Source organism: Temnothorax curvispinosus, unplaced genomic scaffold (genome assembly GCF_003070985.1).
Source record: "Temnothorax curvispinosus isolate PA1 unplaced genomic scaffold, ASM307098v1 QBEX01010444.1, whole genome shotgun sequence".
NCBI classification, from domain to species: Eukaryota; Metazoa; Arthropoda; class Insecta; order Hymenoptera; family Formicidae; genus Temnothorax; species Temnothorax curvispinosus.
In genome coordinates, this window is record NW_020220224.1 from 576269 (window position 1) to 585587 (window position 9319).

Below are 9319 nucleotides of genomic sequence, written 5' to 3' on the forward strand. Positions count from 1 at the left end.
CACACACACACACACACACACACACACACACACACACACACACACACGTGCGGATGCCATAAGATAATTAGAACGCGTGCAGCATGAGGTAAATGACGGAATTAAAAGCCGTTACAATATTAGTAGGTAGGTAAGCTGGCGCGCGTTGTTGGCGGAGGCTGCTGCTTCTAAAGGCTGCTCATGATAAATTTAGTAGAGTGAGCTTATTATTTCGCGAAGAGAGGATATACCCGCGTTGGGGCACCGCGGAGTCTCGGGGAACGCCCCCGAGGAAGGCGGATAAAGTAACCAGAGGAGGGAGAGAGAGAGAGATGAGATGAAAGCCGTGATTCTCAGGAAAGCGATGAGCTTGGAACGCGTCGCGAGAACGTCGGGAGATCACGAGAGGGAGAAAAACCGAAAAGCGACGCCTAAGATAAACGGCTCATCCTTCGTTCCTCCCTACGCGTCATCCCCACGCCAAATCCAATCCCGGCTCGTCACCCCCGCGCGCGCATGAGAATCTCAAGACTAATCACATTCGCGTCTCACGGCACCGCCGCCGCGCCGCGCCGTGCCGTGCGTCAACAAGTCGTATGTTGCAGCGATGCGGCGGCCTCTCGTTATCGTTGTAAAATAGAAGATAGGAAGAAAAGATAAAAACGGAACTTTTTCCTCACATTCATTTGCCTTTTTATCATTTTTCGAGAATATTCTCGTGTGAAGGTACTTAATCAAGTTTTGACAAAAATGTTGAAAAGTAAGTAAAAAGTAAATGAATATAGGTAATTTATATTCCCTACATCTGTCTTTGTATTGTATAATTTGCTTTTTCTATAGAAAACAAGAAGTGTATTGGTGCACTTTTGTTTTACGATTTCATTAGTATTTACTCCGAAAGCATATTTCAAATCGCGCGAGCAATATTTCACCCCAGTTTCACTGAAATAACTCGCTTTGTACTCCAGTAGCCACGGTACAAGATTGCAAACGTAATCGTTCAATTCACTATTATATTTTGCCGATTAAGTGGTCAGATTATATCGGCATTGTATTGCCGAGTCTAATCGAGGGATTCTTGTCCACCGCCCTCGGTTTATGGTCCTTCCATTGTGGGACAATCGAGCGCGTAACAGTAAGGTTTCGGGTCCTAATTGTGCTGGCGACGGTACCCCAAACGATCTTGGTAAGCGCCATACAAATTTTTATTTATGTAAGAAATCGCGTTATCTCGCACTCTCGCAACGGTGACTACTTAATCCGTTAGATCCAATTGGTCCACTCTTAAGACACCTTAAAGAGGTCTCGAAGTAAGCTTATTAAATTAACATTTTTGTAATAATTAAACTTTCAGGAAAAGTAAAGCTTGTTTATGCTCTCAATTCAGATTCAAGTATGTTTACGCTATATAATATTGTCATAGTAATAGCGATTGTCGTTTTCTCATCGATTTCTTTTGCCTCCGAAGAATACGTGGTCCTATTATTGCCGACGCGTCTTTAGCATTTTAAGCATGATAGAGAGAATCTGCGTCGTTTGAATATAACTCATCCCGAGTCCTGCCCCCCCCCTCCCCCCCTCGCCCTTCTCGCCCGGTCTCTTCAAGACGCCTAATAACCTTCCTACGCGACTGCTCGCGAAAGGAACATTTTCTTAAAGGAGCATTCAGGGCGCGCCTTGATGACGGCTATAGGTGGATATTATAGTAGCGGGGCTTACCCTTGGTGGTTTGCTACTTCCAGGAGGGAGTAAGATGAGTAAAGGAGGAGCGGAACTCGTACGGGGTACGGGGGGGAGGGAGGCTCGAGGCGAGGAGACACGACGAAAGGGGAGGAAAAACGGGTAGCGGGAACAGAGGGGGCGAGGGGACGCCCGGAAGGGTGACAGAAGGGTGGAGCGCGGAAGGGGGCAGGAGGGGCCGGAGGCGTGCATCCATCCATATCCATCCCGGGGTGGCTACCGGGACTTTGATTACTTGTTTTAATCTTCCGACTGCCGACTGGGCGAGCATCTGTCACTCAAAATCCGTAATTGCGCGCGGAAGCCGCCCCCTCTCTCGCCGGTCCGTCGAGAGCCACGGTTCTGCCTCCCCGCGTATTGCTATTACTTCCTTATTGGTGTCGTTTAGCACTCTCGTTCAACCGCGAACCACGCCGATCGCTCGGGCTGCGCTCCGGTAATCACGACGTTGTCTGCACTCAGGTTGAATTTATAGCTCGGCCTTTTCGATTTTGTACGGAGGTCTTTTAGTCGAACAACCCTCGCGTAATGCGTATAGCGATAAAAACGCCCGTTATTTATATTCTCCGGGGCACCGCGCGTGTTTCGCATCGTTCTACGATTATTTTACGTATTCGCATTTGACGTATTCAAACAATATTTATTTTTATTATATATTATATAGTATATGGAAGAAAATCGGAAATGTAAAATGGAAACTATTTGCGCAAACTGTAACATTTTTTTTTATAAGAGAGCTTTTATTTATCTTTTCTTTTGTATTCAGTCAGTTAAAGCTTGCTATTGAGGCGGTTTGAAAAGGTAAGAAGAAAAAAAAGCATTTGCCGGCCCTTGATTTGAATGCAAGCAAGCAGTTACACTCCCGCAATGGTGCTGGTACTGAATAGTTAGGGATGAGTATTAAACGAACAAACCCCTTAGCGTGTCCGTCCCCGACAATCTATCACCTCGTGTATATAATACACTGCACCGCTGGTCGCTCATCAGTTTGATGAAAAGATATTCCCCGACACGCCATCGCGTTATGCAAATGCTTTAATTGTAGGAAATTCTATGAGCAGAGGCCAATTATGTCTGACTGCGCACCAACGTTAATCCTCGACCGCTATATATACAATGGCGGGGATCAAATAGGATCTCGGTTGCGATATCGTCGAACACATTTCGCTGTTTTTCATTTCATAACATTTATTAATTAAAAATTAAAAGATATAATATTTTTTTTAATTTAATTTTTTTAATAAGATAGTTTTTAATTGCGCAATATTGTCTAAATACATTTTAGCGTCTTTCGTTTGTAACTCAATTCATTAATTTTGAAATGTAATGTTTTCTTCACTTTGAACAAATTATTAATTTTCTTCTTTTGTTTAGAAATAGAGTTGAATATAATTTAATTTATTTATTGCAACTTTTTTTATCTGCTCACGTCTTACCGAGGGTTAACCGAGATGGAGACCGCCGCAGTCTCCATTACGTCTTCGGATAATATCTCCGCAGATGTACGATCGCGTAATCTCGGCGATCCCAATCATTGTAAGCGAGAAATAAGACGCAGGTCGAGCGGCGTGAGCGGTCTTTCGATAGGATTTCTGCCGCTACTGCCGCTGCTCCTCTAATTGTCGAAGTCATTCGTCCTCTTCAAAAGGAACAGATGCACCAGGCTGTATTGAAGAACGAGTCTATCAGGGACCCAGGGGGGTCCCCGGTGCCCGTCTCTTGGGGTTATTTTCAGTCGATTATCCCCAGAACGCCGGGGTCAACGTTGTGCTTTAGAAAGTGAAAGCGCAAGAGAGCAGACGAGTCTATTAGCGCGGAGAAAGGCCGCGCGCATTTGCGTATACGCCAGTCTCTTTTCGTGAATTAATTTCAATGCCGAGGAAATATTACGCAGGCTATCCTCAGTTCCCTTCCGCGCTCTCTTTTGTTCTCGCGATATAATACGTTTTCTCTCTTGACATATTTCGTAAAGGTATATCGTGTACATGTAATTTTATAAATTGAGCGTGTCTGATATGAGAGATAATAAAGAAAGTATAGCTTAAAAAAAATTAAACTAACATCAGTGCGTGAAAGAAGGAGTAAACATTAGAGTGAAATGTTGAACTTTATAATCGCATATCAAGGATCTTGATGCGTGCTCGGGGATCATCGCGCGTTGACCGCTGTGCCATAACATTTCATGTAGCACGTTAGGAATATTCAAAAGGCTGCTACTTCAATTAAGGGACTCGGTTTAACACGAAAGAAAGAACCGCATATCGCATGTGCGCGGTAGAGGCGGAACGGTTGTATCTTATCTCACGTTTAATCACCATCGCTGACCCCAACCCTGACGACGCTCCTAAGCTGCAGTAATTACTTAGATGGACGCTTCGAAATCTTTGGCAGATCTGTGTGTAACGCGAAAAACAATCGGCCGACAATCTCTCTCGACGCGACGATTACATTTAAACTCTTTCTGAACGCTTCGAGACCCACGAGATCTTCAGATTTCGAAAGAAATGTACGGAAATAACCATTGGCGAATAGAATATAGGAAAATAATTAGAAACTTTGTTGAAGTATTAAGGAGAAAATAGATTTCCAATTTGAGTGATTCTCAAAATTCGTAAGCAAATAATCACTCTTTTATTTTAGCCATTTTATATAATATTCCTAATTAGAGGAAAGAAAAGGAATTATAAAAATTTATTGCTTTATTAAACTGCTTGTTTATATATCAATATAAAGAAATATATATCCAAAAAATAATTATTCGGGTGATATGTGGAATTAGTAAAAACGCCTTTTACGTACTGCTAAATTCTTAAATTTGAAAAATATTTTTAAAGCTCATATTAATTTTGGATATGAAAAAATTGAATATTGTTATGCCTTTTTCTTTATTAAATTTTTGTCGCAAAAGGCGAGAAAGAGCGAGAATGATGGAAAAAGCACTGATTGAAGTGATATATTGATGATGGTAGTAGCACGAGCGATTAGTTAACGATTGACGCGAATGGTAGCGGCATTCGCCGTTCGATGGGAAGGCGGTTGATCGAGAGGTGGACTGATAGATAAGTAGGCAGGGGTATCTGTCTATTAGCTCTCCACCCTGATAACGGAGTTGCTGCTGATCCTCCTCCGGCCCCCGGGCGAGTGCTTCGTTAATTAATCTGGCAGCAACGGACTCGGCAGCTCAAAGGCACCCTTTTTCGCTCAGATTCATCCATCCATTTACCGATGGGCCTGTATCCGCGCGTGTACAAGCGCTCTTTCTCTCTCATTCTCTTTTTTACTCACTTATCTCTCTCTCTCTCTCTCTCTCTCTCTCTCTCTCTCTCTCTCTCTTTCTCTCTCTCTCGTTTTCGGGATAAAGACGACGGGATCGAGCGAGAATCGAACGATGATAATAATTCATATGACTCGAGCTTGGCTCGGAGAACCGGACAGTTCAAAGATGAAAACTTGAAGCGAAAGCTGCTGATTAAGCGCTATAGTGCAATGACTTTGAGACGGATAAATTACATTTTTTTTTGTCACAGTTTAGTTATTAAATGCATTTTTTATAGTAAAAATTGTTTGACAAGAATTTCAGTTAAAAATTAACAAAAACAAATAATTCGTATAAGATTATTGAGCATTAAAAAGTTTTTGGAAGTTAAGAAGATAGTTCATTAGTGATGCTAATTCCGATCACGAAACTTATCTCAACAGCTGATTGCTGCTTATTGTTAGTGTACCTGAGTATTCACATTTATCCTTGTGCCCTTGTGTATTACCCGAATGGTAATACGATCAGCCGTAGTACTTAATTGTAATATGAGCATTGTGAGCCTTGCGTATGCAATAGAAGCGGATAGACATGCATTGTGTGTTTGCTGGTATTATGTGCGTGCCACGATGTTGGGCACTTACTCTAATCATCATTGTTTCTCTTAACAATAAGTATTCATTCTATGATACAGGACTATATATTAGATTTAAATGCAACTTGCGTGTGCGCACAAAAAATACTCGTGCTAACGTGTATAGCATGTGTTACATTTTAAATTAATTCAGAATGGTTACAGCTGGATGGAATGGTTCACGCGGATTAAACATTTCAAAAATAATTATGCAATTTATATATTTATATATCTAGATATTTAATTTTAAATATTTAATTGAGAAATCGAATTGTTAACATGCCATCTACAATTTTTTTGAGACAGGATGACGCAAAAGTCAAGTTTAAAAGAAGCTACTTTATTTCGGAGATTTATTTGAAAGAAATTTTACTACTTAAAAGTGGAAGATGCGTCAAGTACATAGATAGACAGATAAATTATTAATTGATATCAAGTGGAGCGACATCTCGATTGAAAATATTCGTCAAGTATTTCATATGATTTAATCAAGTCGTATTCAAAGTAGTTGCTGGTATCCTCGACAAACGTTACGCTCGCGTTCGCCACAATTCGCATTTCCGATAAACGCGAGAGTGGGCATACATCGTGAAGTCGAATTCAGCATCAGGAAATCCGACGCTTAAGCAGGTCTGGAGAGATAAAAAGGAGCGAGAGAGAGGGAGATAGAGCGAGTAAGAGGAGGGTGGCTGTACCCACCGTACTTGCGCCGCCAGATCGAATTGCTTTTCCAGCGGATGGACGGTCGCGAGATATCGGATGCGCGTGAATGTGCGAATGTACGTGTAGTGCCCACATGTAAGCGCACGTGTAACGTTAACGTTACAGACGAGGACGAAGAGAAGGAGGAAGAAGAGGAGAGGAGGAGGAGGCCGTACGGGATGCGTGTGGGGCGCGGCGCGCATCGGCATAAAAGAGCAAGCGAAAAAGGGAGCCTCTTTTTAATCTAGCGACGATTCGCAACCCCCGGCTCCTTTTATAGTTACGTGCTTAGTGCTTATACCCATTGACTCTCTCTTTCTCTTTCCTTCTCTCTCTTCTTCTCTCCTCGTTCTCTCTTTCTCTCTCTCTCTCTCGCTCTTTCTCCATCCTGCTCCCTTTCTCCCTTTCTTTCGCCCTCTTTGTCGCCGTGTCAGGCCTCGTATTTTCTACCCCGAGACGAGTTCTATCGTCGGTTTCGAGAACTGTCTCGATCGAATGCTGAGAACCGCACACGTTCAACTCGATGCCAGAAAGTGAAATACCGTGAAGTATCGGTGTATATTAGCGATTCAAATAATTATATTTTTGAAGGTAAAAACGACTGATTTTATTCACATGCAATAATGTACATTTGTACGTTGGGCATTTAGAACATAATCTGATTCGGTACGAAGAGCAGATCTGTTTTTTTTTCACATTTCTGCAGAAAATATATCGACTTTTTAGGAGCATAACGTGATCTCAAAACGTTATATTTGGCGTAAAGAACTACCGTAAAAAAGTAAAACACAAGATTGCGAGGGGCGATTAGGGATGCACGGGACAAAAGTTTTCTTTTCAACATGGATACATTTTACGGAGCATCATAAATATTAATCTAACCCTCGGAGTCCCAATGGGGTACAAAACGTATTCTGACATTGGTTCTCCTCTGTTACCGTATATATGTAAAAATGTCAGTAAAAATTTACTACAATAAATTTTAAGATCTGTGGAAACATAAAAAATCAAATCTTAATAATTGTAATTTAAAAAAAATTAACACATTTTTGTCAAATATCCTATCAGCATGTAACAATAAGTAATTTTTTGTGTTATTGTATCTACATAAAAATATTATTTTAGGGATTTGATATATATACAAAAGAATTCCTTCTATAAAAAGATTTGTGTGGTAATAAAAGTAATTTTTTTCAGAAATAATAGATTTCTTTTTTTATTTTTAAAAGAAGCTGAAAATTGTAATTGTTCATAAAAGTTGAAGATTGATCGATAAACGCGAAATGTTCTTCGATCAAGAGGGTCACATAAATATAATTTGAGAGCTGCGCTCTCCGACGATTAGTAGCGCGATGATAATCGTCGATACATTCGTTCATTCTTGCGTTTATCGTTCCCTTTTACGGGAGGTCGTGTACGTGCGGTTAACGAGCCTCGGATCGCGGACGCCGGTTCTTCGGGGTGTGGCCTTTGTTGTTGCCGTGTCGTGCGCACCCGCGGCATCGACGATAGATTTTTCCAAAAAATTATTCCATTAGAGTAATTATCCCGACCACGAGTCCTCTTTACGGGCGAGCAGGTAATAACGGTCACGGAACGATCGTGGCGGCGATAATGGGCCACGATAAATCGACCATGCGCTCACCCTCGCACTCCGAAGAAGAGAGAGACGTCATCTGCGACGCGACGGGGTCATCTACGTTATTTCGTGTCGCTACAGCTGTCGCAAAGTCACCGCCGTGTTATCCTGCGCACGGTAATTAACTCGATTAGCCGATCGACGTGGTTGCGAGCAAATTAAACGACCTTCCGTGGGGTGGGCGCGACAATTAATTCCTTATCAATCCGCATCTCATCGGGGTAATTCGGGTCACGCATGAAAATGGATGGCATCTCGAGGATGACGCAGTACAAGATTGTCCCTGTAATATCGGTGATTTAAAGAGAGACATGTAATTACTCATCACCGATTTAATGACTTTCGAAGATATATACCGCGGAATATTAGACAAATGATAATAAACGTACGTAGCTTTCTTTGTAGGTATATGTAATGCGTAGAATGTTTTTCTTTACACGTCTAACGTAATGGAGATTTTCTGAAAGTTAACTCCCTCGAAATAGATTGTAACAAATTAAAGTTTTATTTTTTCTTCTATCTTCTTTATTAGATTATAATCTGAAAACTGTTTATAACTGTTGAGGCCGATTCACTTTAACATTAATTGCAAAAATAAAATAGATCCTCAATATAATTTGCTCAGTTAATCGGTGACGATCATCATTTTGCAATTTGCAAGCTATTTCGCTATTGTCTCTGCAAAAGTTGTGAGCTTTCGATAGCGCTATTAACCACTATAATCGACACAGGAGAAGAATATGAGAAAAACTCATCGGTCTTGGCAAATTTTGTGAATTCAGTGCTGTAACACGATCATCACTTACGGGCCCTTAAAAGGACGCGGGTTTCGAGTCCGTTGTCATCCCCTTACGTGTTAAATTACTCTGGGACACGATACGGTAAAGGGGGGCGTGGTGACGCGAGAGAACTGCAACTCGACTCCGGATTGTCGGCGACAATGAGCCGGTGAACTTTCGATCCTCGGCAAACACGATTTCGATATCTGCTTTTAAAACCGGAAAATCTGTCTTCAAAAGGGGGGTAATACGACGAGGGACAAGCTAATCGGTGCACACGTCACGCATCAAAATGCAGCTTTAGATAATAAGCTTTAGACAAATTACGAAACTGGAGCATTCCTCGCGCACTTAAAATTATACGATAAAATAATTTTTAAACGAGCGAACGCGAGCGGCATAACATATTACCGTGAGCATTTTTCCAATTAATAGCATTTCGGATTTTAGAATGTTGAAGTTTTTGCTTGTTTTTATTTCGCTCGATTAATATATAACATATCAATTGTTAAACATTCATTTTCAGTTCCTGCTTTTCGCAAATGAATAATAATAGTAATAATAATTCAATATAATAATACAATCTTTAT